The sequence below is a fragment of the Anopheles gambiae genome, chromosome X (assembly GCF_943734735.2).
Source record: "Anopheles gambiae chromosome X, idAnoGambNW_F1_1, whole genome shotgun sequence".
Classification (NCBI taxonomy): domain Eukaryota; kingdom Metazoa; phylum Arthropoda; class Insecta; order Diptera; family Culicidae; genus Anopheles; species Anopheles gambiae.
The window spans coordinates 10,429,443-10,447,120 of record NC_064600.1 but is presented as its reverse complement, the minus strand read 5'-3'; the positions used below and the strand labels follow the sequence as shown (position 1 = coordinate 10,447,120).

The 17,678-nt window shown below is 48.2% G+C and overlaps 1 protein-coding gene across 9 annotated transcripts in view; it reads right to left on the bottom strand.

The window, feature by feature from the left end:
* Positions 1-17,678, bottom strand: part of LOC5666833 (homeotic protein female sterile) — a 180,269-nt gene that overhangs the window by 127,311 nt on the left and 35,280 nt on the right. For 2 of the 9 annotated variants that reach the window (XM_061658728.1, XM_061658918.1), the window contains exon 1: positions 790-5,199. The exons of 4 other annotated variants lie outside the window; for them this stretch is intronic. The gene's annotated coding sequence lies outside the window, so the exon portion shown is untranslated. Of the gene's footprint in view, positions 1-789; positions 5,200-17,678 lie in introns of those variants that run through there. 3 more of the 9 variants (XM_061658997.1, XM_061659138.1, XM_061659075.1) reach the window with 3 other exon arrangements.

The window sequence follows — 17,678 nt, the reverse complement described above, 5'->3', positions numbered from 1 at the left end:
AGTCGTCCGAAGTCGTTCGGTGTTGTCCAGAGTCGAAGAGAGAGGTGTCTGGAATCAACTAGAGTTGTCCCAAGTCGTCCGGAGTCGTCCGGAGATGTCCAGAGTCGGAGAATTGGCCGGAGTCGTCTGGAATCATCTGGAGTCGTCCGAAGTCGTCCGGAGATATCCATAGTCGGAGAATTGGCCGGAGTCGTCTGGAATCATCTGGAGTCGTCCGGAGTCGTCCGGAGTTGTCCGGAGTCGGAGACTCGACCGGGGTCGTCTGGAATCATCTGGAGTCGTCCGAAGTCGTCTGGAGATGTTCAGAGTCGGAGACTCGGCCGAAGCCGTTTGGAATCATCTGGAGTAATCCGAAGTCGTCCGGAGTCGTCCGGAGTTGTCCGGAGTTGTCCAGAGTCAAAGACTCGGTCGTAGTCGTAACGGACTCTGGCGAAATCGAAATCATCCGAAGTCGCCCAAAACCGAAGTCCCCAGGAAGTTGCCCGGAATTGGAGCCGTCCGGAGTTGGGCAACTCCAGCGGACTCCAAATGATTCCTTCTCTGAGCGACTCTGGACAAATCCTTCTCAGGTTAAAAACGGCTTCGGACACCTATTCCGGGCGACTAAAACTCCGAGCGGAACTAGTAATTCCCATTTTGCCGGAGTTGCAACCGGACTAACAATAGCCCGAGAGCACACCACTAGTGAAGATGATGCACTGGATATACTCGATACAGCAAATAATAGCACAAGTGAGATGAGTGTGTTTGTGTATGAGAGAGAGACAGAGAAAGGGATAGAAAACTAACCTGCCGTAGAATTCTTAGTTTTTGTTTATCGTTCTGACGCACTTTACTTAGGAGCGCGATGATGCACAATCCCGCTTCAAGGTATGTATCAACGCTCTTTATCTTTTGATTTCCGTTTTCCTTGTTATCTAATGTATACTTTCATTTCCCTCTCATACAAGAATCACGCATTGTTGTCATACGAACATCATTATTTTTCTCCCATTTTTGGTTACCATTAATCACTGACTACTTGTTTAAAATCGAAAACGTCGTGACACACACTTCAATGACCAGTAGTTCATCAAAGTGACCAAGTCACCAAAAGGCTCTAAAACACAATGAAATACAACACTAACCCAACGTGTTTTCTCCCGCACATTACAACGACGCACTATTGCTGCGCGCACATCCACACTCACACTTTGCGAATCACTTTACCATGCAAATGTAACTTTCTTTTCATGGCAAATACATACAAATTTACTTATTAATGCCCACACACATACACAACTACACTGCAATTAGAATAGATGTGGGATAAACATAAGAAACCCCGAAAGGAAAACAGCACCCACTGCTCACTACAGAAACACGACCATCATCACCACACAAGTGCACCTGCTGATTCGGGAGGTTACGCACGACAACAACAAAAAAATGCAACCACCTGGACCTTTACGCACGCTTCTTCTTCCTCTCGCTGTCGTGTTTTTACAATATATCAATAATGAGACCGGTGTGTCGTGTGTGCGTGTCGGCGCGTCGTTCGCGGCACGAGCGAATGTGGAGTAAAACCTAACCGTTTGATTACCGTCCACCGACTGATCGATCTGCCGAGTTTGCCGGCACCGACCGTGGGTGTATCACTTCCCCACTGCAAAAGCTTCGCGATCCGATGCGTCCTTCCTGTTGCACCCCGTTTTGTGTGCGAGATGCAAGCGCGGTTGGACGAGAAAACGGGTGGATTTTATTTTGGTTGCACATTTGTGTGACGCAGCAGCAGCGGCGGACGGCCAATCAGAGCCTACCCGCGCGCGTGATTGCCGCCCTTCGACGGATGGTGGTGATACACACGGTGCGGCGGGCGAAGGGAGAGGTGCGAGAACACGCGTAGTGCACAAGATGCGCTTCAACCCCTCGCTCGACCGAAGAGAGCTTCGCAGTGATACGAATTGGTCTTTGTGTTTTAAAAAAGCAACCTCGTCCTACACAGACCAACGCTGAAGCGAAAGGAAAAGCGGCCCGCTGAGCGAAACGTTGTGCAATGTGTGTAGAAGAATTCGGACATGGGGAACACAGTCCCGGCAGGCGACAGTGGTTCGAGCGAACGAAGCTTATTTGACAGATATAAAAAAATAACATCGCCATCGAGCGAGCATTCAATTAAAGCACGAACATCACGAAACGGCAAGTAGATCCATGGACGGAAGTCTCGTGTGTCAACAACTTCCGAGAACTATTTCCTACGGCTTTTAGACTTGTCTAAACACGCATAAAGAATGCTTTATTATGAGTACGCTCACACAGTTTTAACATGTCTTTTGAAGATGCTATAGTTGAAAAACCTTCAAGACGGTCTGAAGACGCTTGCAAGATTGTCTGTTAACACTAAAATTAGCGGTTTGATGGCTGAATGTAATGGAACTGTTTTCTGAAGTACGTTTTTAGACTATTCATTGGAACCTTGGGGTTCAAGAACATATTTTTAAATGCCTATTAGGTATTGTTATTTATGTATGTCTCCGAGATACGCTATCCACGCAATAATGTAGTTGTCGTTTTGCTCGCAATGGGTGATTTTATTCCCTGCATCAATGGTTAGGTATGGTTCTGAATGAAGAGCTTATCTTTTCGTTTTCAAATGATTTTTTGTTGTGCTGCTCTTAACTGTTCATGCATCAAATCAGTACAATTTGTGGAATGAACTGTCGAAATTAAGTCCACCGAGTGTAGCTAAATATTCGCATATCCGGTACAACGAATCTCGGAGACTACGTGTACGTGAAGATTCTTCAAGTTGTAAGTCTTCACTTTCTTTTTCTGTTTACTGTTTTGTTTATTTCGCATTCGGATCTTTTTGTCCAAAGTGTCAAACGTCAGCTGTCAAACCGTGCCATGCGTGAACTGTCAATCCGTCAATACACTACAAAATATACTAGTTATGCCATTGTCATTCTACTTTTCATCCTAAAACCTGATAAAATTGTAGCAAGCCGCATATGGACCCCCGTCTCCACCGTAGCAAGGATTGACTATTTGGCTGCTTGGTGCTGAATGCCCGCATACAGACGACGCCCACGGGACTGCCCATGCCCGAATGCAGAGCCGATTATATCTTCACCATTAGCGTAAAAGGGATAGGCTTATAGCACGAACGTACCCGTAAGGTGTGCGTGCTTCACTCATCAGGATCTAAAGGCAAGAACAAGGCAACAAAAAACATAGAAACGTTTCCTCCTGCTACCTGCTGTCCTGCTACCTGATACGCGCCCACTTGTTTAACGAACACAACTATTCGGCTCGACTCGGTAAACGTCGGGTGGACGCCGGAACGCAAGGGAGCAGACTTTTTCATGATTTTGTACGACGACTTCGGCTGTTTTGGACTTCATGTGTGGACGCTGGCAATAAGTCTCGAAAGCCTGTATAGGCAGGGCATGACCGCGTTGGTCGCAGTCGCCCAAAAGATGACTGCTTATGATGTTACGAAATTCATAAATATTGTGAGATAATAAAATACAAATAAAACCATATCAATCTTTAGAAATCTTTAGATGCATCTTTGTGGATTTAGCAATATTTAGAGATTCATGAATCTTTGGAGATCCTATATTCGAATCTCTCGTCGCTAGAGAGATTCGCCTTGAATTAATCGCAACGAAAGATTCATAAAGCACACCACTAAGTGAGTGTTATTAAACAAACAAAAACCGTACCGAACAGGATCGATCCCAGCTGCTCCAATGGGTTCATTAACGACTGCTAGTTTACCATTAAATTAATTTAAAATTACCGGCAATTTGTGTGCTGTGCTAGGGGGTACTTTATTGTCCGATTTGTTTGGCTGGGCGCCTTTGACCAATATGCGATCGAATGCGACCAACCATCCATCACAGTGACGCAGGGAACAAAGCACTGCTTCCCCCGTGGGCACGTTCTTACAATAATGCGTCATGCGCGTCTGATTCATTCCTGCGTGCATGCCTGCCCCCCCGCCCCGTGCAGTCATGCTGCGCGCAACGCACACGTGTAGGCGTGGTGTGCAGGAATGAACGCACACCGGGCACGCACGCACGCACGCACGTACTCGACTGGATTCGTATTCCTGCAACAACTGCACGAAATTCACCCGAAAATAGTACCCAAACACACGAGCGCAAATGATTGATATTTCGACAGAAATGCGGCGGCCAGCGGCAGACCAAGATCATCCGCCGCCGCCAGGGAACAACAACGCACTGAAGAGGTCATCCCGATTCCGGAGTTGACTACGGAGCCGATTTCGGAGTAATTTCGATTTTCACTAGCGCATCTGGCGGCGGCTGACCGCAGCATTTTGCCAAACAATTTGCAGTCTATTTTCTGAAAATATGTTATTTTTCCTTTTTTTTACATAATTCAGACGAGGAAATTTTTGTAATTGATAGATAAATGTGTTGTGCAAGTATTCCAACTATTTTCGTATAAAAAACGGTAAAAAAACGACTTCAATTTGAGATCCGGCACAAGCATTCCCTCGATTGCCAAAAAAAAAAAAAGCTTCGGTCAGCTGCCGCCAGATGTGCTAGTGAAAATTGAACTTACACTAGCGATTACGGACAATGAACCCCCCGGCCTTTATGAAAATGCCGAAACCGACTCCGAATCTAATTTCGGAACCAATTCCGGAATCGATCTCGGTAACTGATTCCGGATCTACTATCTCGAATCGATTCCAGAAAGCTTCGTAGCTAGTCGGAATCGATTCCGAAGAATTTTTTTTTCCCAACATTAGTACACAGAAACACACACACACACACACGCACACGCACACGCACACGCACACAAACACAAACACACACACACACACACACACACACACACACACACATCACACACACACAAACACACACACACTAAAACACACACACACACAAACACACACACACACACAAACACACACACACACACAGAGACACACACACACACACAAACACACACACAAACACACACACACACACACACACACACACACACACACACACACACACAGAGAGACACATACACACAGAGACACATACACACAGACACACACACACACACACACACACACACACACACACACACACACACACACACACACACACACACACACACACACACACACACACACACACACACACACACACACACACACACGACAAAACGCACCAACTGTGAAAAGTGTAGGATTGGCCGGTGTACAGATGATGATGAATGCTGTGCATTCTCCAATTCACTTCCTCGCCATTCCCCCTTTGCAAAAAAAAAAGAAGAAGAAAAAGAGATGGTGCACTTTTCGCCACGGACGGAAGATGGCGCGCACGGGATGCGTCAAAAAGTGACATTCGCTGCTAATTGTTTTGTTGATCTCGCTTGATAATTGCGTGTGCGCACAGTAGTACACATCTGACACTGTCCATCTTTCTGTGTGTGCGTGTGGTACACGCGGGATTATTGGCTCATCCTACAAACACATCACTAATCCTCCCCTACCCACCCCCCCCCCCACAAATACAGAAACAGCTGAGAGAGAAAAGAGAAAGAGAGAGAGAGAGAGAGAGAGAGAGAGAGAAGGAGCTGAGTGCAACAAACTGCTCGAAATTTGCCAGTGCAGCAGCAGCAGCGTTTGTGTGTCAGTGTGTTCCGTGTGGTCCCCAAATAAGAACAGCAAAAAAAAAAAAGAAAAATGGCCCAAGCCGACAACAGGACGTTGTGTGCAATCGCCAATACACCACCACCGCCCCAAACGCCGCACGAAAACGGGGTGGCGAATGTGTGAAAGGAAGCGAGCGGACAGTGGGTCTTACGTAAAAATCGCATCCGACTGCTACCCCACCACCACCACTCAGCGCCACAGAGTGTGTGATGAGGGAAACACACACGAGCGAAGAAGCACCACCCTCCTCCCAACCCCTTTCTTGGCACGGGGGGGGGGGGGACGGAAACGACCCAAAATCCGCAAACGCATGCGGCGGCAGCGGCGTCGTCGTCGCGCACACGGCCTGACGCGCGCGTTCAATGTCAAGGTCGCGCACTGCACGTGTGTGTGTGTTTCTGTGTGCATCTCGCTACACACACACACACACACAGACGGAGCAGCTCTTTAGTTGCACGATCCCTTCTTCCTTCCTTTTCTCACATGCACGCGCTCACAGTATCTCTCTCTCTCTCTTTCTCTCTTATACGCAAAAACGCCAGCGTGTTGACGCGACGACCATTGGCACACACAATCGTTCGCGATTTGCGATTTTAAAACTGTACCGGAAGGAAGGGCCCTTCGCACAAGGTGGGAGGAGGGGGAGGGCAGGTCTGCTTCCAACTTCCACCACCGACAGAGAGGGGGAGAGAGAGAGAGAACAACAAAAAAAGGCGCAACATGTCAACGGTAAAGTCGCACTCGTTATTGCGCGCGCACACTCTGCATCGATCGTGACCGTTTTCGAAGGGGTGGCGGGGGGTGGTGGTGGTCGCTCTAAATACAATCACACATTCCCTGTTTTTTTTTTGTTCACTGCCACACACAAACACACACATTCATCACCACGAGTACACGCACGATATGCAGCAGCAGCGAAGGTTGTGATGCGCGCGTGCAAATGTTGATTTTTGCATTTTGCACAACACACAAGCGGAGCCACACAGGAGCAGAGAGGGAGTGGAAAAGCAACAAAAAAAAGGGTCCGCGTATAATGCGTAATGAGGTGCCACCACAAGGTGTGTGTGTGTGTGTGTGTGTGACTGGTTTGTTTTGTGTCGCCCGTCCCCCGTTCGTTAATTATATTATTACGCGACTTTTTCTTCGCTGCGCGCTTTGCTTTGGTGCACAAGCTAACGAATTAATCTTGCGCAACGCACCACATACACACACACACAGAGGCATAAAATACCCCTCACAGGTGCACTTATTTTTTTTTTTTTTTTTGATGCATGCATACAAGAGAATGATCTCATTTTTCTCAACCCCGCGGGGTTCGATGGGGCGCTTTTCGAATAGATCATTTATCGCTATTTATCGCCCACTTTTCGGGTACAGGAGGGGGATGATGTACACCCCCCCATCATTATTATTCTCGCTTAACGAGATGAGCGTTTTAAAGAGCGAAAAAATGTGCAGCGAGTCATAGACGACGACGATGGGATGAAGGTGTGTGTGGTGTGGCTGCAATTTTCGCGAATTTCACGGGGACGCGCGCGCTCTCTACACCACCGCTGCTGCTACTCTATTTTTAACCTTGGTCTCTACCTGCTGCTGTTGCTGCTGCTGCTGCGTTTCATGTGCATATTTGGCGAGGAGCATCATCACCACTCCAAAAACACGCAACAACCGAGGGAAGAGTGTTGTGGTGTAGGCGCGCACACAAACAGCGGAAAGAAAAGACTGATGGGTGACTGATATGCAGGCTTCCGAGGGTGTGTGTTTTGTTTTATATTGGAAAACACTGGGGGAGGCACACACGCACACAATCAACCGGGGGAGAAGAGAAGATTAACTTCCAAATTTTACGCACCTTGACGACGATCATTCTTAAACAGACAGTGTTTTTCGTGGTTTGTAAATCGCATTTAGGAGAAAATGCGTTGAATCACAGGAAGATCTAACACTGGATACAAATATACAGGGTTTTCCAGGTGTTCTCACAGAGTTGTGAGACACCTCCCCCTTGGACTCTATCTTTTGGGAAGTGAACTTCATTTGTTGGATATTGGACTCTATCGCACTCTTTATATGGACAGGCTCCTTGAAAATTCCTACTGGATTATCCAACAAGAATGGTACAGAGTCCAATTTGCATTAACATTAAGTTCATTTCACGGAAGCAGGAGCCGATAAAGTGTCTCCCACAGCTATAAGAACTCCTTGAAAACCCAGTATAATTAAGAGCGATAAAAGTGACAGCGCAACCACCTCCAACAAGATTTGATCCCCCGCGCGCTCGGACAAACACGACACACAACGCCCGCTGCGCCGTTTGCGCTATCGCCAGTACCCGGCAGATGGTACGCTGATAAGCGACCAGTATAGGCGCGTGTGGCTGTGCGGCGCGCATTGTGCACGCGCTGTGGTGTTTACACACTGGGGCGGCGCCGCACCGCTTCTGCTGCAGGTGTTTCATTTTTCATCGTGCATAGTAGTGTCATATTAAACTTATCCGAAATTAATCTGCTCTTCCTGCTTTGCACAATAAATAATAGTGGACCCAGCAAACGCTGCATAAAAATAAAAAAAGAAGAGAGAATCCAAAACGAGCTGCTGCGCTGCGCCGCGCCAAGCAGCTGATGCGCATTTTGGGCCGTTTAATATGCGTTGTTGGCTTGCATAAATTTGCTCCCCCCCCCCCCTCCACCCACCCCTTTTTGGCGCATTTTTCTCGCAGTCGGGGCCTGTTTGCCTTACTTTCCTCCTGCTGTGGTTGTCTTTTGCCGCTGGGTGGCTGGGTGGCGGCACGCGAGAATAAACGAATGAATGAGGCGAGAAGTGTGAATGCACGCAAAATTTCGCAGCGCATATATGCGCCCCTCGGTATCTTGACAGGCTTCTTCCTCCCCCCTCCCCTTCCAATCTCACAACCGCTTCTCGTGTGACTGTTAAATTCTTCCATGGTTGAAAACAAAACGAAAGGAAAAAAAACCAAGGATCAAAGCAGACGTGGTAGAACTTATTACGGCCCCGCCACTTGTTTTTGGCCTACCCTTTATCCCGTGCGCGCGCGCGCGCGCCCTCGTGTGCGCGAAATATCTGTGTCAGTGTGTTTGCAGTGCAGGGGCCTTACTCTATACTGCCGAGATCTCGCACCAAATCCAAATATCGGCAGGCCTGAGGACAGGATACAGCGGGAATACGCAGCATACGTTCCAAGCGTTTTGTTTTCCGTTCTTTCGTGCTCCCTTCCCCCCAAACGCTCCTTCTTGATTCATCTCTCTTCTGCTGCTCGATTGATCCAGAGACAGGCTCGGAATATAAATAGAGAGGAAGAAAATAACCACCGCACACATGCGGCACATGGGGAAGTGCAATGTGAAGGAACAGGTTTTCCCCGATTTGACTTTCGATCATTGGGGTACGTACGGGGGTCCGTCTTAGTGAATCATTTTGGTGTTGTGTGAGTTTTTTTTTTGTTTTATGATTATTTGCTGATGTTTTGATTGTTGCAGTTTTGCGCTTCGCCACAAACGTTCGGCACGGGGATGAGTAATGCACTTGTGGATGGCGTGCGCACACATAAAACCTCAAGCCTCAAACAAAGCAGCCAGCACTGGGAAGGAAGGTGCACACAAGCCGTCCCTCCGCGCACTGCCGCCACCCGCCGCTGGGCGCACTTCCGGATGAAGGGGGTTTTCTGTTTTTTTTTTTTTGATTTGTTTTCTGTACGGCTCTCACAAATCATGAGCGCATTCGGGAGTGGGAAGGGGTAGCCCAAAAAAAAAAACGCAATCCCCCTTTACCCGATGCAAGCGAAATGAGGAAGTCGCCGCCGGAACGCATTCTAATTAGCCAAAGTTTGCCAGCGAATGAGACGGGATGGAACTGACGGGGAGAGAGGGGGGGGGGGGCAAAGAGAAGGCAAATGTGTGCACACACGCAACGTGTGCGCATAAGATGCACGCGTGCCGTAATTGCACGTAAAGAGACCGAACCTCCTCGCCAACCGTCCTTTAGCGACAGCAAAGAACCGTGGTGGGGCGCGCGGTGCGACTCAAGGGGTAGTGATGGGTGACTCCCTCTCCTTTTCCCGCTCTCTCTCTCTCTCTTCCTCACGTGTGTTTTTTTTTTTGTTGTTGCGTGCGCCAACCGCCCGACGGAAACGGGCGAGCCGCGGCGGCTTCACTTGCATACGGAGGAACGCTCAGGGGCGGCAGACGCATGTCGCATGATTCCCGCTCCACAAACCACTGTGCGGTTCCACTGTGCGCACAGTTGGATTATACTACGTTAGCCCTCCCCCCTCCCCCCCCCCCCCCCCTGCCCACGAAGGGCCAGCAGTTCCGTGTGCCACATCGTTTGGTTCCGTGCGTGTTCTGCGTGCGTACGCGGTATAAATGGCGTCGTCCGTCCGGGCCGGAAGGAAATCCACTGGTTTGTGGCCTCCGCCCATCCGCTCAGCCGAAGTGGTGCGAATGTGCCGGGTGCCTCTCTGCGGTGGCTTGTGTACGATTTTCAGCACGGTTAGACTGAGAATGTCCATGGCTTAAGTTAATGTTCCAGCTCCGGAAGTTCGACCCAAGATGATTTTTGTACAAAGAATTGGTGTACATCAAAATCATCTCCAACAACTTGTGAATGTGGATCCCAATATCTCATCTGCTACAGTGCCTCTTGAGGAGTAGAGGAGCAGGAATAGCTTTGGAATCAATATTGCACCTAAGAGGGACAACAAGAGTTGGCTTTCAAAACGATTGTCCCTCAAGTAATTCCATGAAGTCGCATCGCAAGTCTGAGAGATGACCAACACACACTGAAGGCATACCTTGTACCGTTGTTCCAGATAACCAAATATGATATCCAAAAACAGTCCACTAACATCTTCAAGAAAAGGTTTGCAATGCATCCGAAGAAAAAAAAACAACAGCCTGGAAAGGTTTGAGCACCAAAGGTAAGAAAACCCGGTACTACCCGCGAGATAGCGATAAGAGCGTTTGTTCCCAAAAATATTTGGACATTAAAATCCGTGGTGACGACCCTTTCCCAAACAACAACTGTGGCCTCCCACACCTTCGCAGTGATTGTGCTATCTTGTGTTGCAGTTGCGGGTAAGCTTCAGTGACAGCGATTGCATATCCTACCCTTCCCTCCCTCCTGTTCCACATCTTCCATGTGAGTGCAACGACCTCTCCGAACAAACCTGGGAGAGGGTGTTCCAAAGATAGATTTTGTTTAATTTTTGCCTGCTCCGAACACAACAACGAATGTGCCGATATCTCTAACGATCTCCAGAGCTCGCGATCTAAATGAGCCAAAAAAAAAAAACACACACACACACCTCGTGCAACGTGCAGCAAACCCCACCGGGCAAACCAAGTACGCGCGATAATGCACACAATTTGCACAACACAACCGTCCCGTTTCGCCCGGGAGTTCCGCTGCAGGATATATAATGCACACACGCTTTTTTTTTACAAGCAGTGAGAACACACACACACACGCGCGGTAGTTGCGAGGCGGGGTGCAACTCGCGATAAGGTTTGCTAGTTCTCGGTTGGGGCCCTCCCCAATCGATGGGAATGTGTATGCAACTCAGCGAATCTGCGGCAATGTCGGTGTGGTGTAGTGATGGGGGTAACAGTAGACAAAATTCTAGCGTCGGCTCCGATCCGACTCGGAACTGACTTCGGAACTGACTTCGGAAGGTGGTCCCCCGCCGTCCAGCATTATCCGAAGCCGTTTGGAATCGTCCGGAGTCGCCTGGTGTCGTCTGGAGTCGCCCGGAGGAGTCATCCGGAATCCGGGTTGAACTAGTGGTTCCAATTTTGCCGAAGTCAGAATCGCACTAACAATGCCCTGAGTCGGGGGTTCGGAGTCGTGGATGAGCTCCAGAGAGCACACCACTAGTGTGGTGTATGGCGAGAAAAGGCAAGACAGAGAGAGAAAGAAAGAGGTAGAGTCCGGTGTGTGCGCGCGCATTCGGGCGAGATAAGCAGGTCTCGGGGCGCGAATTCTTATCGCGTCCTGCACCGCGTACACGACGACGACGACGACACACACCGTCCCCAGGGACTAGGGAGCTGCTCGCGAAACTTTGCCCAAGTCGAGAGGTGTCAAGATCTCCAACCAGGGTTTGATCTCCGTGGATGCACCGTCCAGACATTGGGAGGTTCCTAAAGCATCTGATTGAGTATCCTATTAAATCTTGGAGAAGTCTTGGAGAGGATGTTTGGAAGCACTGTTCGTCTTCGCTTTGCATCTTGGATCATGGTGTGAATGGTCAATGTCCAAGATCACCCTCAAAGCGCTGTGATCTTCTGAAGTGTTTATAGAGATATTCCCTCTTGCTACACATACACTACCCATGTTAATGAGATCTCCTCATCGTGAAGAAGTCTGCAATATCCCGCACGGGATGCGCATTTTGCACCAAAAATTACAGCCTCTTGTCCTATATTTTGGCACCCAACTTACTGCGTACAATGGCCAAAAAAAAGTGTCCCGCGGCAGCAAATTTAGCAAATATACACACACACACACACACTGATGGGTCCCACGTTTTTGGCACACAACAAACCCAACCCCCGGCGGCTAGAATGTACGCGATGATGTCCCCCCCAGTGCGCTGCGTTGAGTTCTCGTCGCTCTCGCTCTCCCGAGTGCATTTGGTGTCGATTGTGTCCGTTCCCTTTGCGCGCGCGTCCCTTCTCTCCCAGTCCCAGCAGATGTAGAACCTGTGTGTATGCGCGATAATGTGCACCCCCCCCCCCCCACACACACACACACTGTGCGCCACGTCTCTCCTCTGAGGGGTTTCGCGCGCGCACAGGCCAGAGGTAGGGTACGCGGTGTATTGGAATTGATGGACCTTCGCTGTCTCAGCTGATGATGCAACGGCCGTGTCGTTACGCAACCGAGGGTGAAGAAGAGCACCGAGTCGCAGACAGCTACTATCGCGGGGTAGAATGCGGTCTCTCTAAAAGCAGGTGACATTTCCAAAAAAATCCAACATGCCATCGTCAAGTAACGATTTCCAAGTGTTCGTTGTGTGTGTGTGTGTGTGTGTGTATGTTTTGGAGATGAATCAACACGCGTCTAATTATAAGGTCCCTGTGCCGGTTCAGTTCCCACCATCGCGGCACTTCTTGATTGGATTCCTGGGTATAGTACACCTGCAGCAGCGCAGCGCAACCAGCTTACAAAAGGTTTTGGGGAAGTTGAAAATTGCACATTCCAAAAACAAACATCTAAATAAACTAGACGCTACCGTGCCGCCCATCACACGGCATTGCGAACGGTTTTTGGCAGCGGTATTGACGGTATTTATTTATAAGTGAGCAACTAGCTCACCTCCCCCTCCCCTCATGGCACACCCTCCCTCTCCCCCTTCTCTTCCATGAGCGGTTTTGTGTTTTTGGCGGCAAGGTCCTATCCTGTTTCAGGGCCCAAGCGAACAGTACACGGACCGAAATACAAACGTGCGAACTAATAATTCCTCCGTCCATGCTACGGCCGTCCAGGGCGAGTCCACAAAAAAGTTTGAACTGCTTGATTTTGCCCGTCAGAGTTGTGATGCCAGGTTGTCCAACCATTCCCCTCGGTCCACTGTGTCAACGGCCTTTTCGTCCGCCAACACTGCTGCCGGGTGAACGGTGAAATAGAACCCCTAAATTGCTGATGTGCACAGACCACAACTTTACCCGCTAACGCTTTTTCCAAGTAGTGTACAGAGGCATGAGGGAGAGGTTTATTTTATTTTACTTTTTTCTCGGAAGAATTCGTCGATCGATTGCACTTTTACCGTTAGCCCGGGGGGAGGGTCACGCGATAAGAAAGGGCTCAGAGGGCTCCATTAATGCGAACAGTACAAATAAAATTTAAAGAAAAATGCACACGCACACACACACACACACACACAGTGGAGTGCTGGAAAAATGGAACACGAGAACCCGAGGTGTAACTGTAATCGATCATAAAACACCGAAACGACACGACGACGACGGTGGCGGCGACGGCGGCGTGACGAAAGACGCACCAATAAGCAAAAACGCAAAACGGGCTTTGGTGAGTGCGTGTGGGTTTTCTTGTTGTTTTTGAAGTATTTGCTTACCTGGGGCAAAAGGTAAAACGGGAAATTTAATAAGAGTTTTTTTTTTCTTATTAGGCAAAAAACAAAAACAAATTATATTATTAATCTTATTAGCAAAAAAACAAGCGTAAGTGCCTACGGGAATGGTGGGGCGAAATGGTTACTGGCATTTTTGGAAAAAAATTAACACGTTAAAAATGGCTTTTGATGATTGAAAATAAAAATCAATAACAATGTTTGAGGCACACATTGTTATTAAGCCCGTTTCGAAAATAAGCTATCGTAAGAGTTTAGCAAATATTAGAGAGCAAAAAAAAAAAGAATGTATATCCCGGCACATGACATTTATCTATGATTAACGCGAAAAAAGCCAGTTCAATTTCAATTCAATGTAATGTTTTTATATATATTTTATATATAAAGTTATATTTTTTACATTGCTTCAGTTGGGACACAATTGTGAGGCTATAGCGTAAGCTAAGGTCGCTAAAATATACAGTCTTACCCTGAGTTACGCGAACTTTTAATTTTGACAGTTCATTTGTCAAATCGGTACAATTATCTCCACCAATTGAAAAATGCAAAATAAATATCATTATAGCTAAAAATTTATTATCAAATGATTATCGGCATTGTATCACATAAGTAGTTAAGTGTATACAATTACTGAATTTTACTCAAAGTAACTATATATCACAAATATTTTGGCTGAATAACGTGATATTTGGCTTACGTAAAAAAAACATCCCAGTTTTATAAAAAAAAAACGCAAGGACCTAACTTTGATCGTCCCGGATTTTTTCACAGAAATGCGGCGCTCGAGAAAATGATCAATAACATCAGTGCCAACTGGTCCAAATGCTCCAAAACTTCAACAATCTCTACCACTACCATTCTTCCTAGATGCAGCAGCTTAAAGCAGCTTTGATAAATTTTGACTTTTCATGAAAGACAAAATTAATTGATGGGGCCTTTCGCGATACTACCCAGTTTTTTTTTACATGGAGTTTGACAGTTGGCGGCTGAAATCATGTCTCCGTACTCCGTACAAAAACACACACAACACTAGCCTGCGATTTTCAGCCTAACAGCTTGAATAAGATTCGAGTACCTGCTCGAAAAATGTCTCAGCAAGGTTGTGTTTTCATTTATCCCAAGGTACACTAAATAGAACAGGTGGTAGAATCTAGAACAAAAGAACCTAGAACCTAGAATCTAGAACAAAAAGTGACCAGATGGTCTCGTTCCATATTGTTTAAACAACTAATTTCTGAATCAAAAAAGCTCCATTTGACAGAACGGGTGAAATTAATTTCCATCGGCACGGATCGTTTTCGATTGGATTCCTATTGGATTTGTCCAACAAGAGTGCTACTGAGCCTAATTCCGATTATATTAAGTTCATTTCACCTAAGAAAGAGTCAATAAAGTGTCCCACAGCTGTGAGCACTTCTGGAAAAGCCTGTAAAAGCGTCAACCTATTTTGTTTCCCATAAATAAGACATTAGCGCATCGATTGTTCGTCAAAATAACTTAAACACAGCAACGAATCCTGAAAGCCAGGAATGCCATTTTGCTCCGCCTTCCCCTACAGCCCTTTACGACAGGTTTACGGCAGAAGGTTTGATGCAGAAGAAAGAAAAAAAACAAACAAACAAACAAACAAAAACGAGATGAATATTTTGCGGCTCAAGCATCCGACATCTCTGGGGACACGGGAATGCTGCAGAGTAGGGGGGGGGGGGGGGGTGTTAAATTTAAATTTTTAGTGCAATTTTCTATTTTCCCGCTGTCAAGACCGACAAGCACTTCATCATCCTTCATCCCCCACAACGCGCGAAAGGAATTTTGCGTTTTCCACACACACACACAGCTGGAGCGAAATCTAAGCCACTTTTACCACTACGATCAAGGTGGGAGGGGGGGAGGAGGTGGTTGAGGAAGAAACGCCACGAAGGTGATGGCCCGTGAATGCAAAAGTGTGATGAAAATTAACGGAAGCGCACGTACACACACACACACACACAGCATGGTAAGAGAGCGCACACAGCAACAGCAACCGCCCCCTGCATCCACCCACACATCCACACGGTTTGGAGACACTAAAATGGAACGTGAGCAAAGGGGGGGTTGGGGGATCTCTGTCGGTCGCCCGCGCGTTTGTGTGTGTGCGTAGAGAAGATGATGTGCATCCCGCCAGCATGCGCCGCCGCGCGTCTGCGCCAAACGCTGAGTAAATGTGTGCAAAAAAGGGGGTGGTTGGGAGGCGGGGGGGGGGGGGGTAAACTGTAGATAAATTCATGGTCATCCAGGGACAGTTACGTGACCTGCAGTCACGATGGGCAATTTGAAAACCGGTGGGAGGGGGGGGGGGGGAAGGGGGTGTGAAGGAGAAGAACAAGCACAAAAATGCAAAATTTTCGAAAACATGACTCAATTTTGCAATTACTTTTTTATCAAAAAAAAAAAAACAATACAAATTGAAGGTAGTGAGGGCGGGGGGGGGGGGGGGGGGTTAGTATCTAAGCCTAACTTTATGCGCTCGAAAAACCGAACCGGGGGGTGAATAAACCGGAAGAGAAGAGATAAGAACTAAAGCTGTGCGCGCGCATTCAAAGCGTTTTTGTTTTGTTTTGTGTGTTGCTCCACTGTTTCCAACGGCCACACACACACACACACACACTTGACGCATCTTTTGCATCTCTGGGTGCGAAACTAGCGCGACCTCCACCCCCGCCACAGCGCCCCGAAAATATCGCCCACATCTCCGTCACACGCAAACACACACGCACATAGAGTCGTGTCCAACATATGGAAGGGGGAGCGGGGGGGGGGGGGGGGGGGGGCGAGTAGAGGGTGGAGAAGGGCCTCATGAATATTGTGTGTGTTGCAAATACACACACACACACACACACACACATGTAGGGCAAAACGGCGAGTTACAATTGCGCCGATTGCAGCTGGCTGCAAGCAAACGCCCCCCCCCCATCCCCCCCCCCTCCTACCTCCTCCTTCCTCATCCCACCACTTGGCAGCGGTGCGCACACACAGTGCGCGCATACGAAGAGCGGCGCACTCGGCCGGCCGTGTGCGTACTTGACACTGACATTGACAATTAATCGTCGTCAAGCGAGAAACCGCCTCCCAGCGCCACCACCCACCCACCCCCACCCGTTCTGTTGGCTCCTCTTCTTGGCCAACGAACACATAACACACACACACACACAGGGTGCACACGCGATTACGACACACGCGCGCTTGGTGTGCAGTTGCCCCCCACTCTCTCTCTCTCTCTCTCTCTCGCTCTCCGCTTGCATTTCCTTGCAACTCGTTCAACCCTTTTTCGTTGTTGTTGTTGTTGTTGTTAGATGCTCCTCCTCTGCGAAAGGGGTGCCGCCACTGGGGAGAGGGACCCCCCTCCTCTTCCTCAGCTCCCCCCCCCCCCCTCCCAGCAACCGCTCGCGCGCTTATCACCTCTTCTTCTTCTATCGTGCGCGCGCAGCTTTCAGAGTTAGACCGATCGAAACTACATTCGCTTCTTCTTTCTGTTTTTTTTTAAACTGCTGTTGCTGCACACATTCAAACACCATATCACCGTCAGAGGCTGCACTTTTGCTGCTACTGCACCCAAAGAGATAAGCGTGTGTGTTTAGAACCGGTGACACACACACACACACATTCTCTCTCTCTCTCTTTCTCTGTCGCCGAAACAATCTGGCCATTGCATCATAAACCCATGTGGTGATGGGGCACAGTCGCTGCTCGTGTGCTTCATGGGTTTTTTTTTTGTGTGTCACGCAACAACAATTAATGCACACACACACACATCACATCACACGCACGCATATTGGTTTTAGTTAGTGTTTTTTTACGTTCCTTTTTCCGGTCTTTACATTGGAACGAATGTCCGTAGCCGCAGCTAAATAGAGCCGAAAG